Source organism: Elephantulus edwardii, unplaced genomic scaffold (assembly GCF_000299155.1).
Source record: "Elephantulus edwardii isolate Elephantulus edwardi_28Jun2011 unplaced genomic scaffold, EleEdw1.0 scaffold00158, whole genome shotgun sequence".
NCBI classification, from domain to species: Eukaryota; Metazoa; Chordata; class Mammalia; order Macroscelidea; family Macroscelididae; genus Elephantulus; species Elephantulus edwardii.
This window is the reverse complement of record NW_006399908.1, coordinates 1,014,752-1,040,250: the sequence shown is the minus strand read 5'-3', so window position 1 is coordinate 1,040,250 and position 25,499 is coordinate 1,014,752. Positions and strand designations below refer to the sequence as shown.

Below are 25,499 nucleotides of genomic sequence, written 5' to 3'. Positions count from 1 at the left end.
CTCTTAAGGGCTTGGAGATGGCCAGATACATGGGGCAGATATAGCATTGGGACTCCGGTTTCCCTGAGATTAAGCAGTAAGCCTTCCTAAGAATCACAGCTATTGAGTGATTCGGAAAGGCTACTTTTTCTGCCCAGGGGACCCTGAAGGTTTAAGTAGGCCCTGTAGCTATTCCTCTCTTAGGAAGAACTCTTATCTGACGGTCATGATGCCGGGTCGTACCTGGGAAGCAGGATCTGTTCCCATTGTTTAACTGTGGGAAAAGTTTGTGTTTCCACATTCTCTGAAAGCACCAGGGAGGAGGGCAGGGAGAATTCTGCTCTGATCATGTGACTTTTGCTTGGTTTTGTTTTTGTCTTTTTATTATTATTTTGTGTGTGTGTGTGTGTGTACCATCAAAGAGGATCTGACTGGTACAGGAGGAGATTGCCCCTTCTTCTCCAGCACAGCATCTGGTGGATTCGAAGCGCATACCTCTGGGATTGCAGTGCAGCTTCTTGCCACTAGGCTACCTGAGCTTCCTATGACTTTTGGTTTTTTTTATGTCACTAACTTTTATGGGTTCCTTTATACCCCCTTAGAAGATACAACTAAATCTTAATCCCAGTCCTTACAGTGTGGCCTTATTTGGAAATAGTGTATTTGCAAACGTTAACATATTAAATGTTAGCATGAAGAAGGATAGAGTTTCTTTTGGAGGAAATAAAAATTTGAGAGTGGTGAGACTTGAGTAACTGCAAATATACAAAAAAAATTCCTGAATTTAAAAGGATTAATTTTATGGTATTTTTATGTATATCTCACTTGGAATATGTTTCAAGGCGGGACCAGTTCTTGGAGAGAGACGTCATGCTTGGGAGGGTGGAGGGACAGCGCAGGAGGAGACCCTAGATGAGATGATTGATTTAGTGACTGGGGTAATAGGAGTAGGTGTGTTAGAGACAATAAGATTGGAACAGGATAGAGCAGGGTTTGCTATGGGTCATAGATGACTCAACGGCACCTAACAAGAACGTATATCTCAATAAACATGGATATGTTTCAGTCATTATTTTTATTTTTATTTTTTTTTACTTTTGTCACATTTTCTTTTCGTTTTATACTGGTTTATATATAACATTTGTAAACATTGTTTTGCCCACCAGATCTTCTGTCTTCTTTTTACCCATCTCTCCCTCCACCCATCAAATTGCACGACCCTATGATTAAAGCCCCCTCCCCTCCTTGGATCCTTGTACTCGTTCTACCATAACGGTCTTCTACAGCATTTGTCTTTATGGGACTTAGTTCACTTAGCATAAAGTTCTCCAGGTCTTCCCATGTTAGGGAATAAGTTACAAAATCATTGCTCCTGCATGCTGCATAGAATTCCGTTTTGTGAATGTACCACAATTTTTCAATCCATTCAATTGTGGTTGGGAGTTTGGTTTATTTCTATGTTCCTGCTATGGTGAATAGCACTGCTATGAACAGTGTTGTACAAGTCTCTGTGCCTCAGTTCTCATTTTCTTTTTTTTAAATAATTATAATGAGCATTTTCAGAGATTTTGAATTTCCATTCATTCATTGCTGCACTTCTCTCCCCACCCAGCCCTCCCCCCACCAAGTTATTACTTTAAAGAAAATGCTTCCATGAAGTCAGAATATGAGGCTATGGGTTCATAATTATTCCAGTATGACTAGTTACTTTGTAAAGAGAAGGGACATGATCAGACAGACAAACAGAATACTACGTGACCACAGAGAGAGACAGAGATCTGAGTAAGGTTATCTACAAGTCAGGGATTTCCAGAAGCTGGAAGAGTTAAGCAAAGGCCTTTCAATAAGAGCCATAGCCAGGAAGCTGGAAGAGTTTAGCAATGGTTTTTCAGTAAGAGCCTTATTAAGAAAGAATATGGCTCTTTTGACACCTTAATTTCAAATTACTATCCTATTTAAGACAAAATTCTCCTGTTTGGAGTCACCCAGCCCCAGGAAACTCTTGCCTAGGCTGTGTATTCTTTTAGTTGTTTGCTTATTATTCAAATATATTTTTTATTAAAATGACTTTGTGAAAGTGTAATTGCCACTACAGTAGCATTATAGTTCCTTAAATACATTATTATTATTTACAGTTACTTAGCTGTAAACCCGTTTTGCTGCTGCATTCCTTAATTTAGGACGAAAAAGGGCTCCTTCATCTTTGCATATTCCCTGGCTAGGATGGCTGTGGATTCTTGAGGAAGATGTTATGTCTTTACTGGGATCCTCAGACAATTAAGTGAGAGACATAGAAGATTAAATATGTAAGTACAACTGCAATAGTTGGTATATCAATCACTCACATATCTCCTCTGTGAAACATAAAAGTTCTGTTTCCCTTTATGCTTGATTGCTAAGTTGCACAACACTGAGTTTTGCTTTACTTCCTTCATTTACAAAGTACCTTGCACCAGTTGGGGATTTGAGTGTAGTTACTCTACCCTTTAATTTCCTGTCAGTCCGTCTCAGAGCTCTGTTTTGTTCTCAGTACTGACTGGCATCAAACTGTGAACTTGAGTTCTTGGTTTTCATTACTTCTGGTAATGAATGTCTCAGAGAGTGAATTGCTCTTTAAAACAAAGTAGGAATGTTGATGGGAGAACCTGTCAGGGGGTGAGGTTTAGCAAGCTGACCTACGGATAGAGCTGATGCTGAGAAACAATGGCTTAAAACCATAATACTTAGAGTTCTATAGAATGAAAGACTTGATGTTAGATGATTTCAGTAGCCAGTAGACTCAGAATGGTGAGTTGTTGTTGTTGTTATTATTATGTACTGTCCAATCACCTGTAATTCATAGTGGCCCTATTTACAACAACCCTGAACCCTGCTCTGTACTGAACCAACCTTATTGTCTCTGACACACCTACCTCCAAAACCCCATTCACTGAGTCAATCCAGCTCATCCAAGGTCTTCCTCTCTTGTGCTGTCCCTCCACACACACACCTCAAGCATGTTGTCCTTATCCAAGGGCTGGTCCCTCCTTGCAACATGTCCAAAGTATGTCAGACAAAGTTTCAGAATCCTTACCTCAAAGGAGCAGTCTGATTTCACCCTCTCCAGGATGAACCTGTTTGTTCTCCTAGCAGTCCATGATATATTCAATACTCTTCTCCAACATTACAGCTCAACGGCATCAATGCTCCTTCTATCATCCCTAGTCATTATCCAGCCTTCTGATGCATAGTAAGTAATTGTGAAGACCATGGCCTGGATCAGGTGCACCTTTGTCTGCAGACTGACATTGTTGCTCTTCAGTACTCTGGAGACATTCCTGACAGCATACTTTCCCAATGCAATTAATCTTTTCATTTCCTGGCTGCTGACACCAGGAATATTGATTATGGAGCCAAGCAAACTAAAGCTGTGAACAATCTCAATCTCTTCACCATTCATACTGATGCTACCAATTGGCCCAGTGGTGAGAATCTTTGTTTTCTTTATGTTGAGCTTCAATCCATAGTGAGAGGGCTGTTGTAATACCAGAGTCAGTGCATGACAGCATTCTGATGTCCATGTGAGAGTCTAGAGGAGAGAGTCCCCACCCTGGAAAGGAAAAAAATTCCTTGGAAAGAGTAAAATCTCAACGAGAGGGATCAACACAGAGGCTGCAACGCTGGCTTTCAGAATGATGAGATCATGGGAATGAAGCAAAGACCGGGGAAGGTTCCAATCTCTTGTTCATAGGGTGACTATGAGTCATAATCAACTCGACAGCACCTAACAAGAAAAGAGAAGGGCGTGACCCAAGCCGTAGTGTTTCCAATGGTCTCATATGCATATGAGCACTGGACAATGAACAAGGAAGAGCAAAGAAGATTGGGGGCTTTGAATTGTGGTATTGGTGAGAACATTGTATGTATCATGGACTGTCAGAAGAAAAACAAATCTGCCATGGAAGAAGCCACAGTGCTCCCCAGAAGCCAGGATGTTGAGACTTCAGCTCACATTCTTTGAGTGGTGTTGTCAGGAGGGACCCATCCCTGCAAAAGGGCACCTTGCTTGTGAGAGTGGAGGGCTGTCAAAGAGGAGAAAGACCCTCGATGGGATGCATTGACGCAGCGACGGCAGCAAAGCGCTTCAGGACAGCAGAGATGGTGCCGAATCGGGACAGATTTGGTTCTCCTGCACGTAAGGACCTGACGCATTGGAACTGACTCGATGGCACCTGGGGACACACAAAACAGGACTCTACACGTTTGCACACACTTTAAACATGTTTTCCAGGTGGGACAGGTCCTGGAGAATGCCATCATTTCTGGGAGAGAAGAGAGCCCACGAAAACGAGGAAGACCGTGAAGGAGAGAAACTGAGACTCATGCACAGGCGTGATTGTGAAGATGAGTCACGACCCGGCGCTCTGCTGTACCTAGATCTGCCAGGAGGCACAGCTAACGGGACAGCTCATAATAATAAAAAAAAAAAAGTCCACTGGGGACGGAACTCTGACGTGTTTTAAGCACTGAGCTGTTAGCTACGATGTTGGAAGTACAAATCCACTAGCCACTATGTGGAGAAAAATGAGGATGTCTGCTTCCCTATAAAGATTTATAAACTTGCAAACTCTAAGGGGCGGTTCTATTCTGTCTTATACGGTGATTATTAGTCCTCTGGGCTTGTTATCAGGTGAGGCCAGTTCTGGGGAAGTGATATCATGCTGGAAAAAAGGGGAGAGTCAGAGAAAGAGAGGAGGATCTTAGAGAAGGCAGACTGTAACAATAGGCTCAAGAGTGGTTGTTGTTGTTAGGTGTCCTGGAGTCGAGCATGACTCATAGCAACCCTATAAACAAAAGATTTACACCATGTTCTTTCCTGTGCCATCGTCACACTTCCTGACACACAAGAGCCCATTGCAGTAGTCACCGTGTTAATCCTGGTTGACGGTCTTCCTCTCCTTCGCTGACCCTCCACCCTTCCCAGCATCGTGCCCTTCTCCAAGAAATAGCACCTCATAGCAACATGTCTGAAGTATGTGAGGTAAAGCCTCATCATTCTTACCTCCAAAGAGCACTGTGGCTGCACCATCTCCAAGACATAACGATCTGTCCATTCACTTGGCCATCCATGAGATGGTCAGTGCTCCTCTCCAACACCACAGCTCAAAGGCATCAATTCTTTTCCTGCCATCCTTATTCAATGTGTTAGGGAGCATAAGGATGTCACAGGATAGGGAAAAGGGCCAATTTATTGTTCATAGAGTTGCTGTGAGTCTTAATCAACACAGCACCTAACAACATCAACAACAGGAGTGAAACATGACAGCATAGCCATGTGCAGGTATGGATATAAGGAGGAGAAGTTAAATCTGAAGCTGAAGCTTGAACAATTTGGGAGAGGGCACTTAAAGAAAATTGATTTTTAACAATCCAAACACTTCACTTTTGCAAATTTTCTTTTTTTTTTTACTTTTAAAAAAAATTTATTATTTTTGTGTGAGTGTACCATCAAATCAGATCTGACTGGTGGTACAGGAGGAGATTGTCCCTCCTTCCCCGGCAGAGCATCTGGTGGATTCGTACCGTGCACCTCTGAGATTGTAGTTACAGCTCCTTGCCACTAGGCCACCAGAGCTCCCCATGCTTTTGCAAATTTTCTAAAGCATGAAAATGTAAACAGTTGGATAGAGTTCATATTAAGGCAATAGCAAAAGATTCGTTAATCAGAAATAGACAGAATATCAGGTGCAACCTTGGACATGCTAACCAGTTCAATGCCAGGAAATTTGGAGGACATCTGACTGACCAACTGACTAGAAGAGATCATCAATTGTTGCTGTTCACAAGAAATGTGATCTAACAGAATGTTGACATTATCTAACAGCATTATTAATATCACATGCAAGCAAAATATAGCTGAACGTCATCCAAAAACTCCTGGAACAATACTGCAACAGGGAACTGGCAGAAGTTCATGCTAGATTTGGAAGAGGCTGTGGCACCAGAGATACCATTCCTGATGTCAGATGAATTCTGGCTGAAAGCAGAGAATACCATGTTTGTGCTTTATTGACTATGCACATGCATTTGACTGTGTGGATCACAACAAACTATGGCTAACATTAAGAAAAAATAAAAACTAGAACTGAGACACAGAGATTTGTACACTGATGTTCACAACAGTGTTATTCAGAATAGCAAGAAAATGGAAACAGTCCAAATGTCCATTAACCAACAAATAGATTGAGAAATTGTGGTACATTCTCATGATGGAATACAATGCAGCACTTAGAAACAATGATTTTGAAATTATTTTAGCTCTGTGAACTAACTCAGTCATATAAAGACAAATAATGGTACAGTAAAATAGAAGAATAACTAGTAAGATGTGTATAAAAGTCCAAAGAGGGAAGCGGTAGGGAGAATGGGGCAGGTGATGGTGGGGAAGAGGCAAAGCACAGGATCACAAGTTTTGGTGGGCAGAGGGATGGGGTGAAGGAACTAGGAAAGATTCAGTAGGAGCCTGAAAAGATAGTGGGCGTAGATCAAAGATTATTTAAATGATTGTTGTTGGTGGTGGTGGTGTTCTGTACTGTAGTGTTGGAACAGACCCATAGCTGACCCTCTGAGGAGTTTGCAGATGCAGTTAATCTCATGGGAGGAGACTGCTCATCCTTCTCACACAGAGCAGCTGGTGGCCTCCAACTATTGGGTTTGCAGCACATCTCCTTGCCACTAGGCCATGAGAGCTCCTTAATTAAATGATCAGTTTTCTAAAACACAATGTATAGGAATGATGGTATGAAACATGATATGAAAGAAGGAATGTGTGTAACAAAATGTATACACATGAAACACAATGTATACGAATTTTGCACACAAACCAACATAAAAGAAAAAGATTGTAGAAAGATGCATCAACAAGCTGTGATTTGTAGATGATACATCTTTGCCTGCTAAAAATAAAGAATAATTGAAGAGTTTACAGAAGTTTAAAAACTATAGCCTGTGATATGTTTTACATTGTAACATGAAGAAAACAAAAATTCTCACAACTACATCAACAAGCAATATCATGATAGATGGAGAAAAGTTTGACATCATCAAGGATTTAATTTAATTTGGCTCTATGATCAACACTCATGGAAGTAGCTGTGAGAAATCAAAAGACATATTGAATTGGATAATCTTCTAAGACCTCTTCGAAGTGTCAAAGATCAAGGATGGCAGTTTTAAGACTAAGGTGTACCTGACCCAAACCAGGAGCTTTTGGTCACTTCATATGCAAGTTGGAAAATGAGTAAGGAAAGAAGTTACATCTTCGAATGGTGCTGGTGAGAATATTGAATGTATGTTTCATGGGCTGCCCAGAAGAAAAAATTGTCTTGGAAAACATACTGCCAGAAGGCTCCTTGGAAACAAAGACGGTGTGATTTCCTATTTTGGCAGAAGAGGAAGAAGCTCAAAAATGACAGATTGACATCAAATGCAACAATGTACTAGTACAATATAGATTGTGAAGATTGTGTAGGATCAGACAAGAGTGTTTATAGAGGATCAATATGAGTCTGAGGTAACTGGACAGCATTTAAAAACAATATAAATTATTATTAGGACCCATAGTGAATATTTCAGAGAAAAAAATACTCTGAGTTATGAAATTCTCTAAAAAGTATTATTGTAGAAATAGAAAGATAACTAGTTAAATGTGTATGAGGATCCAAGACAGGGAAGGTAGGAACAGAGGGGTGATGATGGTCAGAGGAGACATCATAAGGTGTTCAATGATATAGTATTTAGGGTTAGAAAAAAAAAAAGCAACAAAACGTATCCTGCATGTGTTACAGGTGTCCTCACCTGCTTTTAGGGATAAAAAAATTCTTCACTGCACCCCCAAAATTTCTAGGTACAAGTGGCCCAAACCTTTCTCTAGGCGTGTGCTGGCCTCCAGTTTTAAAACTTTCAGAAACTGTTTTCTCCCAGCAAGATACAAATATGTTATATATAAAAACATATATGAGTTGTTTGTTATGCTTTGGAATAGGTATTTTGAAAATGGACTCACTAAATTCCTATATCTACATTACAGTGTTCCTGTATTGAGAATTTATAGGAAAAACATTTAATGGTATTGAGAACTCTGTTCAAGACATTATTTAACTTTTTTTAAAAAGTAAATCTAGTAGCTGATTATATTCTTTATATCAACTGTTAGGAAAATTAGGAGTGTTTTTATAAAACTTTTAGAAGTTGTTGCTGCTGTTGTTATATGCCATCGAGTTGCTTGCGACTCATAGTGACTCTATGCACGAGAGCTCTAAAACCTGCTTTATCCTGTGCCAGGATCACTGTCTCCGACAACGCCTACTTCCATTACCCCAATCACTGAATCAATCCATCTCATCGAGGGTCTTCCTCTCCTGTGCTATCCCTCCACTCTCTCAAACATGATGTCCCTCTCCAGGGATTGGTCTCTTCTTGCAACATGCCCAAAGTATGTCAGATGAAGCTTCAGAATCCTTGCCTCCAAAGGAGCATTCCGCCTTCTCCCTCTCAGGGAAGAACCTGTTTGTTCTCCTAACAGTCCATGGTGTACTCAATCAACACTCTTCTCCAGCACCACAGCTCAAAGGCATCAATTATCTTTCTTTCATCCCTAGTTACTGTCTAGCTCTCCAAAGCATAGCACACAATTGTGGAGACTATAGCCTGCTTCAGGCACACTTAGTCTTCAGCCTGACGTTGTTGCTCTTCAGTACTCTTTAGAGGTCCCTGACAGCTGACTTTCCCAATGCTATTTATTTGTCTCTTCATTTCCTGGCTGCTGGTACCAAGACTGTTGACTGTGGAACTAAGCAAACGAAAACTGTTAACTATCTCAATCTCTTCACCATTCATACTGATGCTGCCAATTGGCCCAGTGGTGAGAATCTTTGTTTTCTTGATGTTGAGCTTCAATTAGTATTGAATGCTGCAGTCCTTGACCTTCTGCAGCAAGCGCTTCAGGTCCTCAGTTTCAGCGAGCAGGGTTGTGTCATCTGCATAACGCAGGTTGTTGATGACTCTTCCACCAATCCTGATGTCACATTCTTCCTCGTACAGCCCAGCTTTCCGGACTATCTGTTCCGCTTACAGGTTGAAAAGGTATGGAGACAGAATACATCCCTGGCATACACCCTTCCCAATTTTGAACCATGCAGTGTCTCCTTGCTCTGTTCTGATGATTGCCTTCTGGTATAAGTATAGGTTTCACATAAGCATGATCAAATATTGTGGGATTCCCATTCTTCTCAGAGTCAGCCACAGTTTGTTGTGATCCACATAGTCAAAAGCTTTTGCATAGTCAATGAAACACAGATAGACATTCCTCGGGTATTCTCTGCTTTCTGCCAAGATCCATCTAACATTAGCTATAATATCTCTGGTACCACAACCTCTTCTAAACCCAGCCTGCATATCTGGCAGTTCTGTGCTGACATGTTGCTCCAGTCATTTTTGGATAAACTTCAGCAAAATTTTGCTTGCATGTGACATTAATGATATTGTTTGATAATTTCCTCACTCTGTCAGGTCACCTTTCTTTGGAATAGGAATAAATACTGATCTCTTCCAGTCAGTTGGCCAGGTGGCTGTCATCCAGATTTCTTGGCACAACTTGGTGAGCACATCAAGGGCAGCATCTGTTTGGTTTAGAATTATTTGGCAAAATATTTATGGTATTACAACAACAGATATTTTTAAAAGCAAGTAAAATAAATTAGAAGGGTTTTTTAAAAATTTGCCTTATTTTGTTTTAACCTAATACTACCTTCTCATAAACATATAGGTCTTTACAAGATAGGCTTTGTAATTGAACTATATTCCTATTTCAGCTTATATTTGCTTCATATTTTCCTTTATTCTATTTTTATGCATAGTTTAGGCAATCTTCTGTATTTACTTTTGTTAACTGCCTTGTTAAATGCCTTTTGGGAAACAAGACAGTCTGAATGAAATTTTTTTTAATTTATGTAACTGATATTTTAAATTTTTTATTAATTTTTTAAAATTTTCTACTAGTTTATTTACAAAATTCAAATACATTGTTTTGAAGAACAAATTCTTCATTTCCTTCATCCCCCCAACAAACTGTACAACCCGTGATTAGTCCCTTCTCCCCCTCCACATCCTCATCCCTCTGCTTCCACCATCTCCCACCCCTCTTGGATCCTTATACTCCTTGTCCAATAACGGTTTTATACAATATTTATCCTTGTGGGACTGAGTTAGTTCACTCATCATAATGCTCTCCAGTCCCTGCCGAGTTAGGTAGTAATTTATAAAATCATTGCTCCTGCGTGTATTACATTGTGTGAATGTACTATAATGAATGAAATTTTTTTAAACACTCTAACAACAGTGTATACATATGACTATGAACATTTTACAAATAAGATCTTTTCTTTCTTTTTTTAGTAAAGGTTATAAAACAGTTATCAAAATTTGCAATAATTCATGAAGTTAGAAATTCTCTTTTTATACAATCTCTATGAAGTTAGAAATTCTCTTTTTATACAATCTCTATGACTGTTTCATCATCTATCTTAAGAGAAACTTAGTGTTAATGTCAAGTATGATATATTGTTGATGGTTAATTTGCTTTCTTTATTTCTCCCTTGAGTGAGGAAATCAGTTTTGAAAGATGGTCATGTCTTCTGTAGGCCTAATCCCGTATTTCTCTGACCACCTATCCCAAGCCAGGATGACTTAGTTACTGATGCCCTTCTAGAACAAGAAGGAGCCCTAGTGGAGCAACAGTTAAACACTTGCTTATTAGTCAAAAGGTTGTCAAGCTGAAACCACGCAGGGGCAGTGAATGCTGAGGAAAGATCTGTCAAGGATTACATCAAACAGAGCCCCACAGGGCAGTTCTCCTTAGTCAAATGGGGTCATTTAGTCTAAATTGACTTGATGGCATCCAATAACTCTTACATATACTCTGAAGAAACTCAATGTCTGGTAAAGGTCATTTATGAACAACTTGATTCACTCTTGTCTCTGAAACCTTACCTTCTTCCTACCCCCTTTAAAAGTTCTGCTATTTCCTCTTTTAAACTGTTTCTCTCTTCCCCCATTCTGTGTATGGGTGTTATTGTTGTTTCATTACTTTTATGAAAGCTTTCATTCATTCTTGTGATTAAACTTTAATTTGTATGCACCCAATTGCCATATCCCAATCATTAGCCCTCAAGGATTTGCATAATTAAACTGCCTGCTTCAAAGTTTCCTCTTGGCAGGCCTGCTGGCATGTTGGAAAGTACCCATAGAAAGCAAACTTTCTGACAAATACATCAGCAATAGAACTGGCTTCTTTGGCAAAATACTTGAAACTATTTTTTTCTTTTACAACTTCTCTTTCTCTGGCTTAAATCCACTGAGTTATACCATATGAATTTAACTTTATATATTTTTTTTCCTATTTCATTCTGATTTCCAGTGCTTGGCTTAGCTCCATACTTATATTGATATTATTTATATTTATCACTCTTTGCACGTCATCCTTAATAAGCTCCTCAACTGCCTCCATATTTCCTTTAAAAAATTAGGAAATGCATTCTTTTTTGTTGTAAATTAAGTAGATTCAATATAAAAGAAGACTGGGAATTAATAGCCATTATTATCACTTTGAGATCTTTTTCACCATTCAATTTTGTGCAAAGTGAACTCAAATTTAACTTTGGTTCCTGCTCCATGTTTAACATTGTAACTGACCAAGGTTTTCTTGGTCATGACTTTAACAACGGGATCAAGTACACCACAGATCCTGAGACTGGGGTCGGTTTGGGAAAGATTCTCATCTGTTGCTCACTGGGTCAACATAAGTCCTAGTCAACTCCACGGAACACAATAAAAACAACAATATTTGTATAAATACAACTTTTTAAATTGTATATTTTTGTCAAATTGGCATGTCCTGGTTGACTTGATCAATCTTATTATAAATTATTTTCAATTTCTCCCTATATATATTAATAGCTTTCTGTTAAAATACTTACCAAGGCTTTTTATTATTTGTTTTTGACAGACCATTAAAGTTAAAAATTTTATCAAATTGTGCATTTTAAGTCTTTTGATATATAATCATATGTTTTATCCAAACATTGTGTAAGAATGCCTGAATTGATTTATTATTTTTATGACACGGAATAAATGTTATTATTAGTAAGATATGTAACAAGACCACTATGAAGGGCCACAAAAAAAAAACCCATGAAGAAATGAAGATATGTGCCTTATTCTTAAATAGGACACTTTATTTAGGTCATGAAATGTCAATTCTCCAATAAGTTATTCTATAATTTTAACTTTTCCTCCCAGTAACATTATGGACAGGAATTATTTGAAACAATTAAAAGCTCATTGTCACAGACTGGAAACTGCCTCATAGCTGGTCCTCTTGTGAGACTTGAGAGACTTTAAATCACACAAGAGAAGAAATATATACCCAAGTAAATTGAAAAAAATTAGTAAATTGCTAAAAGTATATTTCATATTAGTAGTACATTGATTTGAAGAGAAATGCAGGCTTTGCTTTGATCCACAGACTTTGAACACTAATGAGAGAAGACCAGAGGAGTTATGGTAAGATAACAAGACTATCATCCAGGAAGAGTGCAAAAGGTCATTACAAAGAGAGAGGAGGAAGAAAAGACCAAAATGGATGTCAGAAGAGACTGTGAATATTGCACTAGAGCACCAAGAAGCCAAAGCAGAAGGAAGAAATAAAGGTATTAAGGAGATAAACAGAAGATTTCAAAGGGCAGCGTGGGAAGACAAAGTAAAGTATTATAATGAAATGTGCAAAGAGCTGGGGTCAGAAAATCAAATGGGCCGAAAACTCCCTCAGAATTTTTTTAAGCTCAAGGAATTGAAAAACAAATTCATGTCACAAGTGGCAATATTTAAAAATGCTTTGGGCAGAATAGTAAATGATCCAGGAAGCATTAAAAGAAGATGGAAAAACTGTACAGAGTCATCGTACCAAAAGGAATTGGTGGACACAGAAGAATTTCATGAAACAATGTATGAGCAAGAGCCTGTGGTGATGAAGGAAGAAGTTCAAGCTGCTCTGAAAGAATTGGCAAGAAAAAAAAAAAAAAAGCCCCAGGAACTGATGGCATACCAATTCGTATATTTCTTTTTCTTTTTTTTTTTAAAAAAAAACAGGTGAACGTGTTTAATCGGCAGAGTCAGGAGAGAGAGATGCCGGGAAACCCTCATCTGCTAAGGAGGGCGTCCCTATTCCTGTGCCCCCGCGCGACCCAGGAGGGCCTCAGCGCTGCGTCCCCACTTGTACACAGTTCCCATCGCATTCTTCGTTCTTCGAAGAAGCTCTTCAGTGTAAGCCTCCCGCCGAAATTTCTGCCGCTGAATTGCAACTATTTAGCGAAGCCGGCTTCGGGCAGCCGTGCCTCTCCGGCCTCAGGCCTCGTGGGGCAGTTTGGTGAGGATCTGCGGCCCTTCCGACGTGATGAGGACCGTGTGCTCGAACTGCGCGGACCTGATCGTGTGCTCGAACTGATCGTCCAGGGAGACCACAGTCCAGGCATCCTCCAGGACTTTAAATTCAGGGGATCCCTCTGTGATGATTGGCTCTATGGTGAACGCCATCCCCTCCTCCATGAGGAGTTTGCTGTCATTTGCATGATGCCAAATTTCTGGATGTCCATGAAAGTAAGATCCTATTTCATGTCCAACGAAATGTGGACAGACTTGCAAACCATTCTGATGAGCAATATGGCTGATTGTGTTTCCAATTACAGAGAAGGAAGCCCCTGATCTGCAAGCTGCAATTGCTTCATCTCTACACCTCCTGGCAACCTCCACTAACTTTTTACCACATTCATCCACATTGCCCACCAGAAATGTCTCGGAGGTATCCCCATGCAAGCCGTTGTAATAGACCATGACATCAATGTTGATAATATCACCATCCTGAAGAGGTCGACTGTCAGGAATACCATGACATAGCACGTTGTTTACAGAGGTACAAACAGATTTTGGAAAACCTCCATAGCCTAGAGGTGAGGGGTAGGCATTGTGACTGATGATTTCCTGATGAACAAGAACATCTATCTTTTCAGTTGTCATGTCAACCTTTAAACTCTTCCCAGCCAGGAGGAGGACGTGTCATGCCAGCTGACAAGCCTGACGAAGCCCTTGAATCTGATCTTCATTCTTAACTTCTATGCTGTCTCCCCAGTCGGGTACAATGCCTGTCGTCACATAGTCTGGCTTCTTTATGTGCTTAGGGACTGGATGAGCTGGAGCAACTGCAGCCGGCAGAACTATACTGTGTGAAATATCTCTTTGTCTCCGGAAAAAGAAATTTCTTCTTTGTGGACTGCCTGACTGCTTATGTGAGTAGATGTGATTGAGTGGTGAAGAGAAAATTCTATGACATCCTTCGCGAAGGAGCAGGTGAACGCCACCGGGCGCCGCCATGTTGGCGCCCCAATTTGTATATTACAATAAACAGATGCTGCCCTAGATGTGCTCACCAAGTTGTGTCAAGAAATATGGAGGACAACAACCTGGCCAACTGACTGGAAGAGATCGATATTTGTTCCCATTCCAAAGAAAGGTGATTCGACAGACTGTGGAAATTATAGAACAATATCATTAATATCACGTTCGAGTGAGATTCTGCTGAAGATTATCCAAAATGCCTGGAACAGCACATCAACAGAGAACTGCCAGATGGCAGGCTGGGTTTAGAAGAGGTTGTAGTACTAGGGATATTGTAGCTAACGTTAGACGGATCTTGACTGAAAGCAGGGAATACCAGAAGAATGTCTATCTGTGCTTCATTGATTATGCAGAGGCTTTTGACTGTGTGGGTCACAATAAACTGTGACTGATTCTGAGGAGAATGGGAATCCCAGAACACCTGATTGTGCTTAGGCAAAAACTGTACTTGGACCAAGAGGCAGTCATCAGAACAAAGCAAGGGAACACTGCATGGATCAAAATTTGGAAGGGCCAGGGATGTATTCTTTCTCCACACCTTTTCAATCTGTATGCAGAACAGATCATCCGGCATGCTGGGCTCTACGAGGAGGAATGTGACATCAGAACTGGTGGAAGATTCATCAACAACCTATGTTATGCAGATGACACAACCCTGCTTGCTGAAACTGAGGGCGACCTGAAGCTCTTGCTGTAGAAAGTCAGGGACTTCAACCTTCAATATGGACTGAAGCTCAATATCAAGAAAACAAAGATTGTCACCACTGGGCCAATTAGCAGCAACTTAATGTATGGTGAAGAGATTGTGATTGTAAACAGCTTCAGTTCTTGGCTCCACACTCAACACTCTTGGCACCAGCAGCCAGGAAATTAAAAGATGTATTGTGTTGGGAATGTCTGCTGTCAGAGACCTCTCTAAAGTACTGATGAACAATGATGTCAGTCTGGAAACTATGGTGTGCCTGATACAAGCCAGGTCTTTGCAACCACTTGCTGTGCATCAGAGACTGGACAATGACTAGGGATGATAGAAGAAGAATTGATGCCTTTGAGCTGTGGTGTTGGAGAATAGTATTGAATATACCATGGACTGCTAAGAGAATGAACAGGTTTGTCCTAGAGAGGGAGGGTTAAACCAGGGTGCTTCTTGAAAGCAAGGATTCCAAAGCTTCATCCGACATATTTGGGACATGTTTCAAGGAGGGACCAGTCCTTGCAGAGGGACATCATGCTTGGAAGGGTGAAAGGACATTGCAGGAGAGGAAGACCCTCGATGAGGTGGATTGATTCAATAACTGGGGTATTGGGGGCAAGTGTGTCAGAGACAATAAGATTGGCACAGATAGAATAGAGCAGCATTTAGGTCTGTTGTACATAGGGTCACCATGAGTCTCAGGCGACTTGATGACACATAACAATAAAAACATTACATTGATTTATTCTTAAAGCAGTAAATCTTATTATTAAATTGGCAATCTCCTCCTGTGTGATTAACTGTCTCTTTTCAGTCATACTTGACTCGACAACACCTGACAACCACAACAACAACCAGAAGAAGATGGAAGATGTTTATAGCTTCTTCACCAGCAACTGGGAGATAAATCAGGAGTGGAAGCTCACAGGTGATGTGAATGACTGGAAAAACCAGAAATTTATTCTTTTACCATTTAGGAGTTTGAAAGTCTAAATTCTAAGAGAAGTTTCTAGAAGAAAGCTTCCTCTCTCTGTGTCTTCTAGTAGCAAGAGCTTCCTGGGACAGGGACTTGGCCCAAAGAACACACATCCCTTGGCTCTTTCTTGGTGGTACTTGCCCCCAATTTTCTGCTCTCTTCTCTCTCCTTCGATGCTTTATAAAACAAGAAGTGATGGTAGCCATACACCAGAGAAATTCCCTCTAAACACCATCAACACTGCGATGTGATTAAGGGTATCTCATGGGAGCTCTGGTGGCCTACCGGCAAGAAGCTGTACTGCAATCCAAAGGCACACGGTTCAAATCCACCACCTGTGGGTAGGTGGGAGAAGGATGGTCAATCTCCTCTATGCGATTAACTGCCTCTGAAACCTGCTGGAGGGTCAGCCGTGGGTCAGTCCCGACTCAATAACACACAACAACAACATGAAAACCAGGTGCAGGTGGCAATTACTTTATTTTGGGCTGTCATAGTCTACAGTGAACCTCCATGAGCCATTTGCCTGTTTCACAGACCATGCAGAGCTGTTTTACAGATAATTTGTTGGTATCAACACTCCAGCCTTTAGCACGTCTTTAATCATGGCAATTTGGGTTGGTTGGTTTTTTTGTGGGTTTTTTTGTTTTGTTTTGTTTTTTATCTACTGGATATCCTAGCCTGCTTCTAATTAACAACTTTGGGCAATTTTAATGGTTCCCATTTGGCGTGTTCAATCAGCACCAGCCTCAGAGCATGTCTACGTGCCCTCAGTTTTACAATATCTGGTAGTGTTCCCCAGTTAGAAATAATATCCATACCAATAATACATTCTGGTAAAGAAGATACAACTACTTCATATAATTGATGTTGTTTTGTATCATAGAGTCGAAACTGACCCTTAGCTGACCCTCTGGAGGGTTTTCAGAGGCAGTTAATCATATGGGAGCAGATTGCCCATCTTTCTCCCATAGAGCGGCTGGTGGCCTCCAACCATATGCCCTCAGGATTTCAATGCAGCTTCTTACCACTATCTATTTATATTTTCCCATTCTCGTTTAGACTTTCACCTTGGTCCCATCAATTGCTGCATTTTTATATCTTAAATTCCCCTAAAGGAATGTAATGTTAAGTCCCTTCAAGATTTTTTGAGTAAGGTTGAGGATTACAGTACATTGGGCTTCTATTAAAGTATGTTGTTACTATGTGCCTTCGAGTCACCTGAGACTCATAGAGACCCTATGTACAGAGCCCTAAACCCTATTCTATCCTTCCAATCTTATTGTCTCTGACACACTTATCTCAATTACCCCAATCACTGAATCAATCCATCTCCTCCAGGGTCTTCCTCTCCTGCACTGTTCCTCCACCCTCCCAAGCATGACGTCCCCTCTCCAAGGACTGGTCCCTCCTTGAAACATGTCCAAAGTATGTCAGATGAAGCTTCAGAATATTTGCTTCCAAGAAGCACCATGGTTTAAACCTCACTAGGACAAACCTGTTCATTCTCTTAGCAGTCCATGGTATATTCAATACTATTCTCCAACACCACAGCTCAAAGGCATCAATTCTTCTTCTATCATCCCTAGTCATTGTCCAGTTTCTGATGCACAGCAAGTGGTTGCAAAGACCATGGCTTGTATCAGGCACACCATAGTTTCCAGACTGACATCATTGTTCATCAGTACTTTAGAGAGGTCTCTGACAGCAGACTTTCCCAACACAATACATCTTTTAATTTCCTGGCTGCTGGTGCCAGGAGTGTAGAGTTTGGAGCCAAGCAAACTAAAGCTGTTTACAATCTCAATCTCTTTACCATATATCACGATGGTGCCAAGCGCCCATTAGTTAAAATCTTTGTTTTCTTGATATTGAGCCTCAATCCATATTGAAGGTTGTAGTCCTTGACCTTCTGTAACAAGTGCTTCAGGTCGCCCTCAGTTTCAGTAAGCTGGGGTGTGCCATCTGCATAACACAGAGATGATGTCACATTTCTCCTTATAGAGCCCAGCCTCCCAGATTATCTGTTCTGCATATAGATTGAAAGGGTATGGAGATAGGGCACATCCCTAGCGTACATCCTTCCCAATTTTGAACCATGCAGTGTTCCCTTGCTCAGTTCTGACTACTGCCTCCTGGTCCAAGAATAGGTTTGGCATCAGCACGATCAAGTCTTCTGGAATTCCCATTCTTTTCAGAGTTAACCAGTTTGTTGTGGTCCACACAACCCACATCAGAGTATAGCTTGTCACAATACTCTATTTTAATCATTTCAATTTCTACTGGTTCTGTTGTGATGTCACCTCTTTCATTTCTTATTCAAGTTATGTGTGACTTTTCTTTCTTTTCTTTTGTAAAGTTTCCCAGTGTTTTCTCTATTTTGTTGATCCTTTTGAAGAGTTAGCAGTATGTCTTGTTGATATTTCCAATTCTTGGCTCACTGATTTAAACCCTTGTCCTTATTATTTCCTTTCATCTAGAGGCTGTGGGATTAGTTTGTTGTTCCTTTTCTGTTTGCTTTGGTCTCTCCTCCTCCTCCTCCTCCTCCTCCTCCTCCTCCCCTCCTTCTCTTCCTCCTCCTTCTCTTCCTCTTCCTCCTCCTCCTTCTCCTCCTCTTTCTCCTCCTCATCCTCCTGCTTGATTATTCCTATGAATTCACTCCTTCTGACTGCCTTGGCTGTATCCCAAAGATTTGGTATGTTGTATCTAATTTTTCATCCATCTCCCATTGTCCCCTCCTTTGATCTGATAGCTTATATCTGAAGCTTATGGTGTGACCAGTGTCTCTTCAGTTCAGTGACAATGTTTCCAAGCGAAGATGATGTGTCCTGTAGAGTTGGTGTGTAGATAGGTTTTTTTCCCTTGGCCCGAGGGCTGCAAGCCTGAGGGCCTAAACAGATCGCGCGCTGCAGCCTTGGGGACTCCACGTTTACCTGGAATGTGGTGAATGATTTTAGGACCCTTGCTGCCCTTCTTCTATGCCTAAGGTGCGTCTGATACAGGCCATGGTCTTTGCTATCACTTGTTATGCATCAGAGAGTTGGACAGTGACTAAGGAGGACAGAAGGAGAATTGATGCCTTTGAGCTGTGGTGCTGGAGAAAAGTTTTGAGGGTACCACGGACTGCTAGGAAAACAAACAGATTCATCCTGGAAAGGGTCAAACTGGGCTGTTCCTTGGAGGCAAGGATTCTACGGCTCCATCTAACATACTTTGGACATGTTGCAAGGAGGAACAGGTCCTTGGAGAGGGACATCATGCTTGGTAGGGTGGAGGGACAGCGCAGAAGGGGAAGGCCCCCCTATGAGGTGGATTGATTCAGTGACTGGGGTAATCGGGATGGGTGTATCGGAGACGCTGAGATTGGCGTGGGATAGAGCAGAGTTTTGGGATGTTGTACATAGGGTCGCTATGAGTTGCAAGTGACTTGACGGCACATAACAACAACAACATCTAATTTTTGTGCATTTCAAGGCATATCCCCCCCCCCATTTATAGCCCAATAGTGCTCAAGCAAGATATTATTTAGCTTCCATATTAGTGCTCTTTTTATCACTCTTGTTAATTTCTAGTATTTTGACATTGTGATCTAAGAAGATATTTTATATTATTTCACTATTTTTCAATTTGATGCTTGCTTTGTGTTCTAACATGGAGCCAATTCGAAAGAATGTACTTGTGTGCTGGAGAAGGAAGTAAATTGTGTGCTTGGTTTTTATTTTGAGGGGGGGGGGCGTGAAGTACCTGAATACATCTTTGAGTTTTAGTTGGCTAATTGTATAGTTTTATTCTTTCATGTTATTGTTGAGTTTCTTTTGAGATGACCTGTTCTTTGGTGGCAATGGTGTGTTGAAGTCTCCTGCTATCATTGTGATGTAGTCTGTTTCTTTCTTCAAACCTGTTAAGGTATGTTTTAGGTATTTTTCAGGTCTATCATTTGGTACATAGATACTAACTTAGGTTATGTCCTTTTGTTCTTTTGAGATTTTAATAATTATATAACTTCTTTCCTTAGTTCTTATGGTGGTTTTCACTCTCAAGTCAATTTTTTCAGAGATTAGTATTATCACTCCTGCTTTTATGTGGATGCTATCCATTTGCTTGGTATGGTTTTTTCCCCCCACCCTTTGATTTTTAGTTTATCTTTCTCTTCATTTCTTAGATGTGTTTCTTTTAGGAAATATATTGATGAACTTTTAAAAAAAATCCATTGTAATATTCCCTCCCCCCTAATTAATATGTGTAAGCCGTTCGTATTTAGTGTGATTATTGACAGGCTAGGTTTTACCATTGCTATTTTGCTGTATTTCTTTTTTCTGTTGTTTCTGGTTACTTTAGTTCATCCACTTTACATTCCTGCTTCTGTGTGAAGTACTTCACTTATATTTCTGATAGAGTTGGTCTTGTTATCACAAATTCCTTAAGTTCCTGAATGTCTAAAAATGACTTTAATTTCTCCTACATAGTCAATGGAAGACTTTTCAGGGTACAGTATTCTTGGCTGCCAATTGTTTTCTTTCTGTATATGCCATCTCATTGTCTTCTTTCTCTCATGGTTTCTGCTGGCAGTTCAGAGCTTAATCTAATTGGTTCTCCTTTGCAGGTGACTAATTTTTTTTCTTGCATTGTTTTCAGTATTCTATCCTTGTCTTTGACTTTGGATAATTTAAATATGATATGTTTTGATGTTTTTATTCTGAGGTCTAGCCCATTTGGATTTCTCAGAGCTTCTTTCTTTTTTCCCTTTGTTGTGTGCCTTTAAATCAGATTCAGTTGGCACAGGAGGAGGTTGTCCATCCTTCTCCAAAAGAGCATCTGGTGGATTCAAACAGGGCACCTTAGGGATTACAGCACAGTTTCTTGCCAGTACATCACCAGAGCTCCCTTTCCCAGAGCTTCTTGAATGTGGATTTCCTCATTCTTTATGATACATGACAAGTTTTCTAGTACCTATTTCACAACTTTTTCAGTGCTCCTTCCCCCACCCCGCCGTAATCTGGAATTAAAATCACATGTACACTGTTTCATTTTGTGTCATGCCACATGGTTCTTAAGTTTTCTTAACTTTCCTTCCATTTTTTTCTCCCTTCTAATAAGTTGTCATTGATGTTCTTATCTTTAGTCTCTGTTCCATCTTCTCTCCTTCTCCCCACCCTCCACCCCCAATATGTGGCTGACTCTAAAAGGAATGGGAATCCCAGAACACTTTAATTTGCTTATGTGAAACTTATACTTGGGGCAGGAGGCAGTCATCAGAATAGATCAAGGAAACACTGCATAGTTCAAAATTGGGAAGGTTGTGCACCAAGGACGTGTCCTATCACCATATCTTTACAATTTATATGTGGAACAGATTATCCATGAAGCTAGGCTCTATAAGGAGAAATGTGGCATCAGGATTGGAGGAAGACTCATCAACAATCTGCATTATGCAGATGACACATCCTGCTTGCTGAAACTGAGGAGGACCTGAAGCGTTTGCTACAGAGGGTCAAGGTCTGCAGCCTTCAATATGCATTGAAGCTCAATACCAAGAAAACAAAGATTCTCACCACTGGGCCAATTGGCAGCATTATAATAGATGGTTAATAGAAGAGATTGAGATTATTAACAGCTTCCATTTGTTTGGCTCTACAATCAACACCCAGTACTAGCAGTCAGGACATTAAAAGATGTATTGCCTTGGGAAAGTCTGCTGTCAGAGACCTCTCCAAAGTACTGAAGAGCAATGATGTCAGTCTGGACCAAGGTGCACCTGATCCAGGCCATGGTCTTTGCATTACTTGCTATGCATCAGAAAGCTGGACAATGGCTAGGGATGATAGAAGGAGAATTGATGCCTTTGAGCTGTGATGGTGGAGAAAATTATTGAATATACCATATACTGCTAGGAGAACAAATAGGTTCATCCCAGAGAGGGTGTGACTAGGCTGCTCTTCGGAGGCAAGGATTCTTAAGCTCTATCTGACATACTTTGGACATGTTGCAAGGAGGGACCAGTGCTTGGAGAGGAATGTCATGCTGGGAGTATGGAGGGACAGCACAGTAAAGGAAGACCCTGGATGAGATGGATTGATTCAGTGGCTGGGGATATGGGGGCAGGAGTGTCCGAGACAATAAGATTGGTACAGGATAAAGTAGGGTTTATGGCTTTTTTACATAGGGTTGCTATGAGTCGCAGGCGACTCAACAGCACATAATAACAACAATATTTTGGAGATTTCTGCAATATCCGTCCAGTTATTGTGACTTGTAGTTTCATGTTTTTCTATTATTTCTGGTACTGTGTTGGTTGTGCCTTTTCTGTTTTGTATTAATTTTTAAAAAAAATTCTTTTACCTCTTTATTTATGGTTTCATTTCTCTCTTCCATTATTTGTAACTTCTTTGATATCAATTCGTTGAACTCCACAAAGGTGTATACCTCTGCCTTCTTTTCTTTGAGTTATCTACTGGGTCAGCTGTTTTTGGAGAAGACTTGTTTTATTTTTTCATATGTTGAAACTTACTACTATTTCCTTGACATTATGTAGGTTTCTTCTTGGTATAGATGAGGTAGCTCCTGTGGTGACGATGTGAGTAGTTGCCAGTTCCATATTTTTAGGATGTCACTTTCCTGAGTGCACTTTTCTTGGCATATCTCAGTTGAAGCTGCAATAGCTCGTGGGCATATATGGGAGGCCTTTGACCAGCTCACTCCTGGGGGGGGGGAGCAGCTTCCCCAATAACAATAGTAGCAGCAGCAACAACAACAGAAATGGCAGAGGTGCAAGAGCAGAGGCCACAGTCAGAAGGAGGCTGAAAGGTCCATGGAGGTTGGATGTGCACAGGGATAGAATGGACTCACAGGCCACTTTCAGGTCACTTCCCTCTCTGCATGCTAGTCGCAGGAGGTAGATAGGCAGATGAGAACAGGGTGGGCCCATGAATGTCGAGATGTGAGCTGGACTCACTGGTGGCCCAAGACGCACTTCTCTAACTGCTGGTTCTACAAACAAAGTTTTGAAAGATGTAAGAAGCATCAAAAGAAGATGGGAAGTAGGGAACTCTGGTAGCCTAGTGGCAAGAAGCTGCACTACAATCTTGAAGGCTCACAGTTCAAATCCACCAGATGCTCTGCTGGAGTAGGAGGGGCAATCTCCTCCTGTGCCAATAGGATCTGATTCAATGGTACACAACAAGAAAAGGGGGAGGAAAAAAAAAAAGATGAGAGGAATACACAGAGTTACTTTCCCAGAATAATTAGTTGACATGGAACCATTACAAAATGTATCATAAGATCAAGAATACAGGTAATGAAAGAAGAAAGTCAAGCATTGGCAAAAACCAAAGCAAACCAAAACAAAAATCCACAAAAATCCCCCCAAAACCCAGCCCCAGGAGTTGATGGAATACCAATTCATATGTTTCAACTAACAGATGTAACCCTGGATGTGCTCCCAACTAGGTGCCAAGAAATCTGGTTCTACCTGGCCAACTTACTGGAAGAGATCCATATTTGTTCTGATTTCCATAAAAGGTGATCCAAAAGAATGTGGGAATTATCAAACAATATAATTAATAGCATTGTTGTTGTGTTGTTGTTAAGTGCTGTAGGCGACTCATAGCGACCCTATGAACGAAGGTCCTCAACAGTTGTGTGACTTTCATCCTTTCTCCATATTAATGGCCTATGCAAGTATAATCTAGCTGAAGATGATTGAAAAAATGGTAGAGCAATGTATTGACACAAAACTGCCAAAAATTTAAGCTGGAGTCAGAAAAGACCGTGACAGATGTGATATCTTGTTGATGTCGAATGGATCTCGTCTGAGATCAGAAAACATGAAAAAAAAGAGGTTTATTTGTATTTTATTGACTATGCAAACATTGAGAAGTTCAATTGCAGGATGTTTGATTATGCATATATGAAACCTATAAGTAGATCAAGAGGCTAGAGTCTGAATTGAACAAGGAAACACAGTGTGGTTTTAAAATCAGGAAAGCTGGACTGAGAAAAAAATCAGGTAGGCTGTGCATCAGGGTTGTATCCTTTCTCCACACCCTTTTTTTTAAAAAAAAATTTTTATTGTTTTTCATACAGTAATTTATTTACATTGTATTCCATACATTTCTCGTTTATATTGTGTTTCATATAACTGAACCCCATATTTCTCATATGTGTTTCATATAACTTAATCCCATATAATTAATTACCATTGATCTATGCTTATTATTATTACACCTTGTTTTCGAATCCCCATTGAATCTTTTCCATCCCCCCACCCTCCTTCCAATGCACTCAGTAAACTCTGCTATTCTAGTGATTCTCACCCATCCCCTTTTTTCTGGTCCTTTCTGCCTTTCCTCTTCCTCTTTTGGACATTTATATCAGTGCTAGAGAAGAGTATTGAATGGGCTGCTAAGAGAACAAACAGGTCCATCCTGGAAAGGGTAAAACCAGGCTGCTCCTTGGAGGAAAGGATTCTGAAGCTCCATCTAACATACTCTCAGCATGTTGCAAGGAGGGACTAGTCCTTTGAGTATAATATCATGCTTGGAAAGGTAGAGGGATAGTGCAAGAGAGAAAGACCACAGATGAGATGGATGGTCTCAATACTTAGGTAATGGAGATAGGTGTGTCAGAGACAATGAAATTGGTTCAAGATAGAGCAGGATTCAGAGCTATTGTTCAGAGCTTTTGTACATAGGGTTGCTATGAGGCAGCATCAACTCAACAACACTTAACAACAAACACTAGTTATCCTTTTATTTTTACAATAATGGTCTTATGCAGTATTTGTCTTTATGAAACTGAGTTCACTCAGCATAATGTTCTCTAGACTCTTCTATATTATACAGTATTTTATAAAATCATTACTCCTTAGTGTTCCATAGTATTCTATTGTTTGTATGTATCACAATTTCTCAACCCATTCATCTGGTGATGAGAATTTGGACTGTTTTCATATTCTTGCTATTGTGAAAGCACTGCTATGAACATAGGTGTACATATCTCTATTTTTGTCTCAGTTCTAATTCTCTTGAGGTATATTCCCAGCAGTGCAATAGCAGGATCATATGTGATTTTTAAAAATTAATTTTAAAAATGAATTTTAATGAAAGTTTATAGACTTTGGATTTCCATTCATTCAAAGTCACACTTTTCTCCCTGCCCAACCTCCCACCCCACTTCTCTCTTGAGGGATATATGGTTAGGTATTATTGCTTTGACAGGAGTACAGAATGAAGACTGCATAGTGGAGTGGACTTGGGGGTAGGGATTGTGTAACAATGAAAGAATTTTTCTTTTATTCTTCATACCCATTTTGTTTGCTGTTCTTGTTATGTGCCGTGAGTCAACTACGTCTCAAGACCCTATGAA

At 40.3% G+C, this 25,499-nt stretch overlaps 1 pseudogene; it reads right to left on the bottom strand.

The window, feature by feature from the left end:
- Positions 1-13,419: 13,419 nt before the first annotated feature.
- Positions 13,420-14,442, bottom strand: LOC102869498 (annotated as a pseudogene).
- Positions 14,443-25,499: the final 11,057 nt, after the last annotated feature.